General features: G+C 41.1%; 1 protein-coding gene and 1 non-coding gene across 7 annotated transcripts in view; both read right to left on the bottom strand.

Annotated features, from left to right (window-relative positions):
- The window catches only part of NTRK2 (neurotrophic receptor tyrosine kinase 2), a 325,395-nt gene that overhangs the window by 219,417 nt on the left and 92,260 nt on the right, over nt 1-13,718 (bottom strand). The gene's annotated exons all lie outside the window — the stretch shown is intronic.
- On the bottom strand, nt 7,255-7,442 carry LOC118667827. Its single transcript, XR_004971408.1, has one exon. It is a non-coding gene; the product is annotated as a U2 spliceosomal RNA (small nuclear RNA).

A 13,718-nucleotide genomic window follows, 5' to 3' on the forward strand; every position in this document is an offset into this window, starting at 1 on the left:
TGGAATCTTCCTGTCCTCCTTCTTCCTGCCCTTCTCCCAACTCTCACATTCTGTAAGCTCCAAAGCCCCTTCCAATGTTCATCTTTAGGACCAAATTATAGGTTTATGTATCCCCCTTCAGGGCTCCCCTGCAACCTGCACTTACCTTCTCTCAAAGCACCTTTCAAACTGTATTTAAAGTAACCACTGACTATACTTTCCCAGAAGATGAGACCATCTGACCCAATGTTTAGTATAGATACATGTTTGTAAATGAATAAATGTAAGTAGGAAGGGATGACAGTAAACATTCAAACTTTGGGGGTGAATCTGACTCAGATAAATAGCTGAGAATTATTCTGAGCCAAGTTGAGTAAATAATGTGAGTGATGAAGCTGGGAAACACTGTTTAGGGTCCATTACCCATTCAACAAAAATACAGGAAGATAGAGACTATTGAGAATCGGAAGTCAATCCCTTATGTATAAAATGTTCCTTTATAGGCTGTTCAACAGTCCTCAATAAACACCTGTGAGAGGAAATATTGTCAAGAGTTTGTATTACATTACACTTTAGTGACCTGTCAAATTAGGAATGTGGGGATAATGAGAGGATATTCACAGGAAGACAGATGCAAGTACATCTTATCTGAGAACATTTCTAGAATCTTCAGCAAACCTCAGTGAGAATTTCTCTTGGACTCTCAGATATAATCCACCTTCTCACACTTGGGGAAGTCAAGCCCATATCCCACCCACTTCAACACACAAGCCAATGGATAACATAAGATTAAGCATCATAGCTTGATCAAAGGCACTGGTTTAAGAAAAATAATTTCTACAGGAGTCAATTCTCACCAAGCCATTAACAACATATTTCTAAGTACTTGCACGTTAATAGACGACATCAGGCTGTGCTGTTATATCCCAGAGTGCAGTCCATTACAAATGCTGAGGCAAAGAGATGGCACTGCTTGAGAAAATGTGGCACTTGGTGATATGACAAGTAAAATGGCATTTATCATCCATATCCACAGCTTAATGGACTTGAGCCATTTCTGTAAAGGGAGGGCTATCCAACCCATTAAGTATATAGAACATCATCTTTCAATATAAAATGGTCCTTGATTTTTCTTTATATATCCAAAGGCTCCATCCAAGTGGGGGGAAATGCAGGAGCAGAACAAGCTATAGCTTTTCTGTAAGAGCTATAGTCACAGCTTAACAGGGTATCATTGGGCAGAGGGGAGAATATGCAAACATCCTCTGCTGGCTTCACAATTCTGTTCCCTACAGAAGCACCATGAACTCATACTTAACTCTTCTTTCCCTGTTCTCTACTTACTTATAAATGCTTTTCAACATTTTTTGAGAGCTAGATTTTAAGTGTGTTCAGATTGAAGATTTTCCAAAATTGAGTTTTCTATAAAAACTTGAGTCCTGGCATGCCTGCGTCCCTGGCTTGGTAAGCATTCTCTGTTGAACTGGAGATAATTTATCTGTCTATTAATGAGACAAACAATAAAGTTTTCATCTGGTGGAGCCTAAATCCCGAACCCTGCTCCTTCCTCAAACTGAGATTTTTTTCTAGGAGGCCATTTTACAAACCTTTAAGCAATTCTCTTATATATAACTATTTAGTTTTTTAAAAATATGTTTTTATTGATTTCAGAGAAAGGAAGGGAGAGGGAGATAGAGACAGAAACATTGATGAAGAGAGAATCATTGATCGGCTACCTCCTGCGTGCACCTTACTGGGGATAGAGCCTGCAATCCAGGCATGTGCCTTGATCGGGAATTGAACCGATAAACCAGGGACTTCCTCGTTTATGGGACAACACTCAACCACTGAGCTACAGTGGCTGAGTTATAACATTTAGTTTTAAAATACCCTCTGAGGTGTAATCTAAAAGTCCTACATTTAAAAAATCATTACAAAGATGGCCATATTATAAACAAATTTACCAGCTAAGCGATTTCTAAGTTTTAGTGAAAGGCACTAAAAGAATTACCATAAAGGGTTAGTTAGTTTCTTGTTGAATCTTTTTATTTCAGTCAATATAAAAAAGACCCTTGAAACTTGATATTATCTTCTATTTACTGCACTTAAATGGAACATACACTTAAAAAATGAAAGAACTCTCTAAGCTATGTCAATTTTATCCCTTGGTTATCCTTGATATATTTATACCAGTTGTATGTGGGCCCCCCAAATCTGTGCAAATACTCATTATTGTTTCCACCAGGGGGCATTCATCTCACTGAAAATAAATATTTTTCAACTATGGCTAAATTCAGGGAATAAGGGTAAAAGTATTCATCATATTGAAATGGCTAAAAATACATATTTTTTTATTAATCTGGAAATTCACATTTGCAATGGGAAGCAAGAAGGTTAAGTCTTTTAGTGGGTTCTTTAATCAAATGATTTGTATATATGAAAAGCTATATGAGTATGGAAAAATTATCTTTATGTTCAAAAAGGTAAGATATACTAGAAAATGTAAGGAACTCTTCAGAAATGTCAACAAAACACACACATAAAGATCACCCATTATAATTAGAGACTAATTTTAGGTGTTATAATTAACTTGAAATTAATTTTGGGGGATATACCAGATAGTTTCTTAAGATTCTTCCTCATCCTAAAAGTATTAACTGACACTCACAAAGGCAGAGATTATCCTTTTTAAAACTGCCTACTTCTCAAAGATCAGATCATCCTTCGTCTGCCTGGTTACTTTGCACACATAAGGTTTGGACATGGAAGATAGAAATGGGGCTGGCCTTCTTTGGTAAATTATAAAGAGAGGAAGAAAAGACAAAAGGATATGCCACACATTTACCACTTTACAGTATGACTTTTGATAGTCTTTCACGCAAAATAATATCCGTGTGAAGCTACAACAAACACTGTCAAAAAGCACTTAACACAATTCCTGAGACAATCCATATCAGAACCATACCTTTTTTGTTTACCTACCAAGATAATATCGCACAAAGTTTTCCATATCCCTGAAATTACCACGGACTCATTCAAACTGGAAAACTTCCCCTTTTTTCTTTACAAAACAAGATAGAAGAAAAGGCCAAGTATGATAGTTCATATTTCTATCTGCAACCATCTAATACACTAGCTCTTAACTAGGAGCCAATACATCAATAAGGACTATTGATCAATGATGTCTAGCACCACCCCCATCCCCAACTCTGATGGCAGCTTTGAACATATCTCTCTCCTGCTATGCAGTGTCCATTGTTACACATAAAAAGGAAGTATCCACAGTGGGAATCACAGACTCTTAAGGTCAGGTTGTGAGGGAACTAGGCCTTGGTATGCTCTTGACCTAGAACTTCTTCCTGCTCCCTTCTCACTCGTGCTTCTTCACTTGGCCAATGGAAGCCAAATCAGCAACCTTTCACAAGATATGGGGGAGGCTAAATGGCAGATTATTTTATTAAATATCTTGCCTGTTTGTTCTGAAAAGGCAGGGGTTAGCAAACTTCTTCTGTAAAGGGCCAGATAGCAAATACTTTAGGCTTTTAGAGCCAAATGGTCTTGGTCATAACTATGAAGTCTGCCATTGTAGCATTAAAACACCCATAGAAAATTCACAAACAAATGGGTGGGAATGGGTTCCAATAAAACTTTATTTACAAAACAAGCAATGGGCTGGGTTTGGCCTGTGGGACTTAGTTTGATAACCTCAGTTTTAAGGAAATTGCTCAAGTTTTGTGTTTTTCTTCTCCTATACTGGTGGAATTTTGGCATGTAGTGCAAGTTTGTTCATCATAACTAGATTTTTAAGGGGGAAAAATAACAGAGTCCCATCTATAGTGACTTATTTTCTATTCCCAAAATCCAGCTACCACAGGCACCCTCTGACCCACTAAAGGTGTGGGGGGTTATTGTAGGCCATGGTCAGGAGTGTCTTGATTTCTTCTTTGAACACCTAGCATTTGCTTTTGTCAGCAGTGGATAGCAATATCTCCATTTTCTCCATAGAGGACATCCAACATGGCAGAAGGATTTCAGGCCCAATACACTTGAGAAAAGTTCTTCTAACTTGCACACTCTTTTTCTACTTGGCTAAATGCCTCGCCTTCCTGTTCCTGAACACCTGAGGAGCACGTAGAGTCATGGCCTGGCACAGCACATTTTCCTCAGGGAACCCGCCCCCCTTCTTACAGAGCAAGAAAACTCCTGAAAATAATTTGTCTCCCTGTGACTAGACAAAAATTTAGAACTAATGCAAACCCCTCTTTTTGAAAATTCAGGTCTATTTCTGTCTTCACAGAAAAAGGGAAGGTAGGAGTGAGGGGGTGGCTGGAAATTGACCTCTTGAACATGGCAGATGAGCTGTCTTTTTAATTTGGCCTTAGCCAAAACAGCATCCTATGTGTTCCATCTCCTGGCTTGTTAAAGTATTTTCTTTATGGGGGAGAACAAGCCCCCTTGGAAATGGGTTCACTTTATTAACAGAAAAAAATCAAGTTGTAATGGAACCTCTGAAACGATGTTACCAGGAGTTCATGTAGACCTTTCAGAATAAGCACCTATGTTGTGTGGACTTTTATATTATTACTACTTGTTAACGCCTTTACTCTTGTCCATGTGCTCAGAGACCTTGGCAAGATGAGCATTTTATAAATCTGATAAATAAATAATTGAAGCCTCCCAATCAATATCACCCAAGGGATAATGAACAAAATAAACTAACAAACAAAATAGAAAAAAATATGTATCACCCAAGGGAGAAGGAAGAAGGCACTCAAATCTGCATTAAAATCAAGGTTCCCCATCCTCCCCCTCCTCTGGTAAATGCTAGGGAAGAAGAGGCAGAGGCCAGGAAAGGCTCCTCTCACCGCCTTGGGCTGAGAGCAGCAAGCTGATCCTTCCACTTAGCCCTCTACAAAGAGTAAATCAGTTCACTATGTCCGGTTTCACATGATGGGCACAGATAAGCCAGAGGATGGAAACAGCCTGCTTGCCCCCATGAAGCAAAGTCCACCAGCATGAGCTGGGCAGTCCATGCACGAGGGTGACTTGCTCACCGGGAGCGTCATTGAGACTGCAGTGTGTGGGCCCACACTGAACTGCTCTGGAAAAACGTTTCTGTCAGCACAGCGGTAAAGCACTCCAGAGAGGGTCTTTACAGAACTCTGCAGCCAAACTGAGCCCAAGGGGAATTCCACGGTAAGTCTCATGAAGAGGGATAAAGCCTCATTAGTGCAAAGAGGATTTACTATGCTCCCGATCCAACCAAGAATGCAGGTGCCTTGTTCCCAAATTTGTGATTCATTATGGTTCTACAGATCACCCAATTATAAGGAATCATCACCGGTTGGCGCCTGAGTAGCCTCCCGCTCTTCTAAAAATATCACTGACAATCAGACTGCACCTACAGGCCTTTGCATAGGGGAGAAATGTGCTGAGCTGGCAGGTGGTTTATTTAAAGAAAGCAAACAGCCAGGCTGGTGAGGCCTACTATGTAAAGGAAGACTTTTTAAAAAAATGAAATCATACCATTCAAACGAAGTTCAAAAATCATTTAGGCTCTCATTCTGCCTTAAGGTAAGTCTATCTACAAATCTCCAGGGCCAAACATACTAGTAAGGGAGTTATTATAAAAGACTTTGAAAAATAAAGTTCTACAAGCAAACCTTTTGCGTGATCAAACTACCCTCACTGTCAAAAAATTGCTAATTCGGACAGTTTTGCAATGGGTTGCTGGAGCCAGCTGAAACTGGTTTGTTAGATTTTTAGGAATTTTGCAAGCTAGGTGATTTCGCATTGGTAGTTTGAAATCAACCATGGAAAACAGCAAAGAGTATAATTCAGAACCCCAACTCTGCTCCACCCCTGCAAGCGGATTGTTAAATATTTACTAATGTACCATGCTCACAGGCTTTGGAAAACTTCTCCAGCTTCCTCTTCTCCAAAGGCTTACATTCTTTGAGAGTGGCGAAAAAGTAGAACTCACATCAGAAATCTCCTTTACAATTTTCTGGAAGAGTTAGCCTCTACTGAGAGTAAAAGGAAATCAACTGCTTTGCAAGACAACCCCCTTACAACAAAACTGCTGTATTAGAAAGACACCATTAGCCCCAATTTACCTGTGCTAGTCTTCCTATTATTTGCCTATCTTTGGAACATCCTTTAGTCCCTTCAGAGCTCTGGGAATTATCTCGTCTCTCAAACTTCAGGATAAGAATGGGTTCAGTACTTGAATGGGACAACTGACACCAGAAGTCGCCACAGGTGACCTCAGTATTATGAAGCACAACCCTACTTGCCTTCTGAATATAACTTCTCCCTTCCAGTAAAGAGCTAAGCTGAGTGCCCAGACCAGAAGTTCTTTACCTCCTGGAGTCTTTCAGACAGAAATAACTTGTAGTACAACTTAGGGATTGGGAAATGCATCCTCCATGACTTCTGAAAAAAAGTTATTGGCTCTGAAACCTAATAATAAAGATGTCCCGATACCAAGATGATTCTTCTTGGGCCCCTTGCATTTCCATCTATCTTATAAGGAGAGATATTACTGCCTTTCATTCTGGATTATTATTTTGAAGAAGTGTGTATAGCAAACAGCCTTAGGAGCTACAGATAATATGTCCAAAGCATGTTTACTGCCCATTAAAGGAGTTAGGGGTCCTTTTCTATAACACAGAGTATATGCAGGAATCCTTCTGGGCCCATCTGCATCACCCCCATAAAACGTTGGGCAGAGAACTAACTCATGTATGCTGCTCCTGCTGCTTCCCATGGGATGAGTAATGAAGTCCTTTGTCTCTGACCCAGGGGTCTCATGTCCTCTCATGTCTCATACCACCATCTATGAAACTGTGCCAGGCTAACTTACTAGCCTGCAAGTAGAGAAAATCTCAGACCCTTCGCAGTTCTTAACACCTGTTACCTATAAAGCTTTTAAAAAGTAATCTATATCTGTAGTTATATCTCTATTTCTACCTGTTTTTATCTACCTACCTATCTATTGAATGAGAACTAATTGTATCTCTCGGGGATTCTTTATAGCTCTCTTGGGCAATAATGTATAAGGCAGCACACAATGATGTTACTAGACTGAAAACTGAAGAGCTGTTCACTCTGTTGAAGATATACATATGAAACTAGCCAAAATGGGCATGCACAAAACAGACTTCTGGGTCCTTTAGGACAGGGCTTCTCAAGCTTTAAGGAACACAGAAATCATCTGGGAATCTCATTAAAATGCATATTTGGATTCAGTATGCATATCTGGGATGAGAACCAAGATACTGCATTTTTAACAAGTTTCCAAGCAATGCTGATGATGCTGGTCTTGATAGCAAGGCTCTAACAGCAACTAAATATGCATTTTATGCCTGTTAATACTCTAGTATTTGCATAAACTCAAACATTTTTTTAAACTGATAAGAACAGATACTACACTGATCTTAGTCAAAAGGCCAAGAAGCGATAAACTCTAACATGTTTAATAAAATTATCTACAACAACCCAAGAAGTCCACATAAATCCGAGAATGTCTATATTGGTTTAGTAAAGGATACTAAAACAGTTTCTGAGAACATGATCATGAGTGCTTATATACTTATATGAGGAAAATATCAAGATTTGATATGGCTTAGCCTTTAGTCTGCATTATAAACACATCTATTCAAAGAAATAGGAGCAAAGGAAACATGTAAGAGAAGACTTTTCTGGGTTATGTAAAGAGCTTGCAGACAGTAGCAAGCATTTAAGTAAACAGAGCAAATAGCCTCATGGTTAATGTTGCTGATAATTATATCTCTGTCCAGGCTAATGCTGATGGGCTAAGCATACAGGGAAAGAGGAAATAATATATGGACATAAAGACTGACTCTGAAAAATTAAATGTGCTGCCAGGGAAAACATAATGGGCAGGAGGAGGGCCTGACTTGTGGTCCTCACGCTGTCACTCCCTTGCTACAGAAGCTGAGGGAAACTGAGGCACTCCCTGCTGAAAGGTGATAGGATACTCCAAGATCCAGACCCCTGGCCACTTCATCTTAGTCTAGGCCTCAGTCACCTCTACAGGCAGACACTCAGCCTCATAGGCCCTTTTTTTAAGACTATCGTCCTCCAAAGAATTTAATCTTTCCATCTCGTCTTACTCACTTGGGAATAAGTTACATGCCCATTTGAAAAGCACCAGAGAGAGAGGGCTCAAAAATTTTTTTGAAAGGCAGGAAATATATTTGGTGATTTTATTAGGAAATATTGAGTAGTACTTGCTTGCTTTCTTTTCTTTCTTTCTTTGTCTCCTTCTTTCCTTTCTTTTGACTTTTTTCCTCCTTCCTATCCTCTTCCTCTTCTTTCTCTCTCTACAATAAAGACTACCAGGGAGGCAGTAGGTATGTATTTCAGAATTCCATGCACCAGTTTCTCATGAGGTTAGTGATTAACACTTTTGTAAAGATTTCTATGGTCAAATAGAAGGTCCTGGGTTAGGAAATCCTGGGTTAAACAGAGTTCAAAGGTTTCTTTACTATCTCAACCCTTTAACAGGCTGATGTCCACCATGCTCTCTGAGATGGGGCTGTGGCTGCTGCATTTTCTATATTCGACCACATAAACACCCCTCTCCCATCCACCTCCCACTAGTGTTCTGAGGAATTCACTCTGAGAAAGAGAGCTCTGACATGAAGATTTTGAATGCTGGAGCCCAAGCTGTTGTGTTTAAATTAGACCCCCCGGGAACAAGCATTGTGGCCTTGGATAAGTCACACAACTTCTCTGAGCTTCCAGTTTCTTCAGGTGTGGAAGGAGTCAATGGCATCTACCAGATGGTGCTATTGATAGGACAGAGTGAGACAAATTATGCAAAGCACCAGGCACAGAGCTGCTTGCCCACCTTGGCCTTTCAGATTCAGAGGAGTGGTTAATCCACATCCCTTGAGGGCTGGATAAGGAAGCATTCATCTTACCAAAAACTACTATGGAGAGGAGGCCACCAGCCTCTTTTCTAACTTCACAAATTGCAAAACTGGACCTGTGTCTTGTCCCATCCACTCACATCTGAATATGCTCTTCCAAGGGCTGGCCCTCAGGCTGTGTTTGTCTGTGGTCAGTCCTAACAGATGACATTTGCCAAATGAATGAAGGAGAGAAGGGAAATATTGATATGGAAAAGGCCACAGAGAATAAACAATGGCAGGAATGAGGCCAGGCCAGAGAGAGAGGGCATGACCGTCCTGAGTCAAATCTGACTTTACCTGTTAGAGAAACAGGGACTCAGGCAAGTGAATTCTTTCCCTGGGACTCATTCAGGGTCCCCGTTTCAAATATAAAGATAAAGATACAAATATCACAGAGCTGTGTTAAGGAACCAGGGGAGATCACATATGCAAAGTACTTAGCACAGCACCTGGCACAGAGTAGGAACTACATCACAGAGAAATAATCACAGTAGAAAATAATCACAGAGCTAAGTGTTCTTTTTCGGAATGAAGGGGGAAAAGTAGATACTATTATTCTCAAATCAAATTCTCTGGTTTCTAGATTGGAAAATATATATTGTAATCCTTCTAGGGAAACCCCAGGAAAAGGACTAGGCACAGGGCAGAATATTTCATTCCCCACAACTGACTGCAGATGTGCCCAATGACTGGTGGCAGATGCAGTTTCCATGCTGTCATTCTGAGAGAGAGAAAACAGACACTACTACCTATTGGATTCCAAGAAGATTACAGACAACAATGAAAGAACATTTCAAGTTTGCTGAATAAGGACTTCTACCCGTCCTCCTCACAGAAGTCAGGTAGGGGGACCACTTCCCTAAGTTAGGACTCCCCTCACCTCCTCCACCCACGACTATATTCTCCCCCACCTTATACATTTATTCATCTATTGTCTGTCTCCCTCATTGCAATGGAAGCTCCACAAAGTAAAGACTCGCTCTGCCCTCAGGGTCTATTACAGGCTGGCCCAGAGCAGTTTCTCAGTAAATATTTGTTGAAAGAATGAATGAATTCCACACTAGTTATTTAATAAGCATGAACACTCAAGGATTTATAGTCCATTAAAACAAAATGAAGACCATGAGACCAGAATTTTTAAAAAATTAGTAATGTTATTATAAATCAAATGAACAGCTTTATTAATCACTTCCAACATTAATAGAAAAATCAAGAAAGTGAAAAACCTTGGCAGGAGCCAAGAAATCACCATAAACATAATCATACTTCACATTTAGATGTTCTAAACCTGCCTCTCACTGGCTTCCTTATCAATTTCCAAATGCAGTGGCTCCGCTGTGTCCTCAGGACTCAGGACCAATTCCAAACTCCATAGCATGGCAGGAAGGCCCTTTGCATCCTGGCCCTTATCCATCTCACCATCATCATCTCCCACCACTGTCCTCTTACATCTCCACCCCAGCAATATCCAAACAAGCCCAACATGAACCTCTCTGCCTTGATAGGTGTCTCCTTCTTCATCTCATCTATGTGGTGAATTTCTCCTCATCCTTCCAAGCCTCATTTGAAGGTTGACTCCTCTGTGAAGTACTCCCTGATTTTTTTAGACAGAATGAATCAGTCCCCTCTTGTGCACGGCTATTTAGATTATTTACTGCCTTACCATCTACTTAGATGTCATTTATTAATGTATTATCTGTGTAAGTGATGTACACATACTTATTTTATGTGTCTGGCACATTGTATATGCTCAGTAATATGTTTATCAGAAGAACAAAGAAAAGGATGCGTGACCACTGTTACACTTTCTCTTCCCACATCTCTATCCTTCCCAGCTAATTAATGACCTTACAACCAAAGACAAAAGATCACTGAGAAGGTATGGAGGTAAACTTTATGAAGCACAATATCTGCTGGGCACTATCTTATTAACCTTTTGGTTATCCCCAGAAGTCTTCTCTGAAATTGGTGCTGTTATGCCCATTTTATAGATAATGAAACTCACAGAAAAAGAACCTTTCAGAATGTAGAGTCCAACCTGAGTCTACACTCCTCCGACTACCTTGTTTTGACTCAAATGCAAGGTCTATTTTATCCTTTATCAATTCAGAGGGTGTTCTCTTCCCATATTCTCACCTCTTAAACTACGTTTCCAAGTGGCCCTTAAATGGCATCTGTCTACCAAACTTCTCTAAGCCTCCTGGACGTTCCCCTCTCTTCAAGATCCTCTTGCTCCAAAAGCCCGACTAAACGTTCCTAGTGCCTTCTAATTCTTCAGTAATTCTTCTACCCAAGCCTCCCGAATGGCTTTGAAACAATGTATAAGAATAAACCATGAATACCAAAAAGTCATGGTGCCTTCTTCTGTCCTTGTAGTTCAGTTCAGTTAAAAAAAAAAAAAAAAAAAAGACATTTACTGAGAGTTAACTCTGCCTTGCACATTGCCAAGTACTGGAGACATAGAGATAACAGAACAGAACTGTTGACTTCGAGGAGCTTTCAGATTAATGGGAAGATTAACAGGTAAAACATATTCTTTCAATATGATAAGCTAAGCATTTTTTTTTTTCTGGATGATTACTCATGGTATTAAAAGTCTACAAAAAAGGGGCTTTGTCCAACCCGAGGCTATCAGAGGAGGCTTTCTGGAAGAGGTGATGCCTGAGGTTTATCTTTAAAAGATAGGCAAGAAACAACCAGGCAAAGGGATGGGTGAACAACACTCCAGAAAGAAAAAACAGTATTGTCTGCAGCACTAGGAAGTGGTGACATCACCTTACAGGAACTTGAATGGTCACTGGTGTGGTTTTCGTGTATTCTTGCTGAAATTTTCACATGTGGAGGGCTTGTTTTGTAATCAATAATTCAAACAGAACCCAACCCATTATCCCTCCTTTTTTCTTTAAGGGTCTCTCCATGTCAGACACTGATGACTCCTGTGAGATGAGTTCAGGTTTTCAGGATGCTGTGGTCCATTTAGAGGCAGGAGAGAGTCATTTTCTACACAGCATCCCAGTACAATAAAGTCATGGGACTGAGCATGACCACCCCAGAGGGAGAAATCCCCATCCTCCCAATGCACATTCTCTACTCCCTTTCTTGTCTGCACTTTCTCCACGATTTTGTTTTCCTATGAACTATCCAGATTCCCTCACAAACTGGACAAAGATCTCTCTTCACACAACAAAGTGATATGACTTAACTCAAATGTTTATTAGAAATTATTTCGGGAAACTAAGATGGCGGCATAGATAAACACCGGGAAATTTCTGCTTCCCACAACAATCGATAAATGCATCAAAAACACAAGGTGGACATCATCCAGAGCTACAGGAGGGCTGGCTGAGTGTAAATTCTACAACTAGAAGGAGAGAAAAGCACACTGCGAGCGGGAGGAGCTGCGGAGGTGGCGTGCAGAGGTACGGGGGCTCGCGCGCGCGCGCGCGCGGAAAGGGTCTGGCACCTGAGGACGCGGCTGTCTTTTTGAATCCGGAGGGAGACACAAGCTCCCGAAGGCTCTGAAATCCGGTTCTGGGAAGTCTCTGGGGACCCAGGGCTCATACGGGGAAATACTGGACTGTCTGGCAGCGGGCGAGCTTGAGAGCGGCTTTCCCTCAGAGGTGCTTGCAGCCGTTGCCGGGACACTGGGACTCGCGACTCCTAAGGGCGGGGCTGAGGCTCCGCCATAGCTGCTTTCTCAGCCCTTTGATTCCATGAGACCCCGCCCCACCCAGGCTGCGGCAGAGGCTTTTGCATATGAATGCCCCGGCCATTTGCAACCTGTAATTACCTAACCGCAGCCGGGCCAGATAGACTCAGAGCTTCCAAGAGAAGGCCCAGGCCCCACAGCGGCTTGCATTGCTACACAGCTGAGCATCATCAGGGCAGCTGATTCTCGCTGCCAATTGCCCTGGAGGTCAATTCCTCCCAGTGATCCTACAACAACCAAGGCATAGCTACAACAAGACTGTGCACAAAGCCCACGAGGGGGTGCACCAAGAGTGTCCACCTCAGGTAACTGGGGAGGCTGAGCTACTGGGCCCTACAGGACACCTAGCACACAAAGCCACTCTATCAACACAGGGAAGCAACCAAAATGCGGAGACAAAGAAACAGGTCACAAATGGCAGAAATGGAGGAAAGCAAACGATTGGATATAGAGTTTAAGGCCACGGTTATAAGGTTTTTCAAGAATTTTATGGAAACCGCCGATAAATTTAATGAATCCCTCAATAAGTATAGGGAGACCATGGAGGACATGAAAAAGGACCAACTAGAAATTAAGCATACACTGACTGAAATAAAGAATAATTTACAGAGATCCAGCAGCAGAAAAGAGGATCCCAAGAATCAAGTCAAAGATTTGAAATACAAAGAAACAAAAAATACCCAACCGAAAAAGAAAAAAGAAAAGAGATTCCAAAAATATGAAGATAGTGTAAGGAACCTCTGGGACAACTTCAAGCGTACCAACATCAGAATTATAGGGGTACCAGAAGGAGAGAGAGGGCAAGATATTGAAAACCTTTTTGAAGAAATAATGACAGAAAACTTCCCCTACCTGGTGAAAGAAATGAACTTACAAGTCCAGGAAGCGCAGAGAACCCCAAACAAAAGGAATCCAAGGAGGACCACACCAAGACACATCATAATTAAAATGCCAAGAGCAAAAGATAAAGAGAGAATCTTAAAAGCAGCAAGAGAAAGACAGTCAGTTACCTACAAGGGAGTACCCATACGACTGTCAGCTGATTTCTCAACAGAAACCATGCAGGCCAGAAGAGAGTGGCAAGAAAT

Source organism: Myotis myotis, unplaced genomic scaffold, assembly GCF_014108235.1.
Source record: "Myotis myotis isolate mMyoMyo1 unplaced genomic scaffold, mMyoMyo1.p scaffold_m19_p_12, whole genome shotgun sequence".
Classification (NCBI taxonomy): domain Eukaryota; kingdom Metazoa; phylum Chordata; class Mammalia; order Chiroptera; family Vespertilionidae; genus Myotis; species Myotis myotis.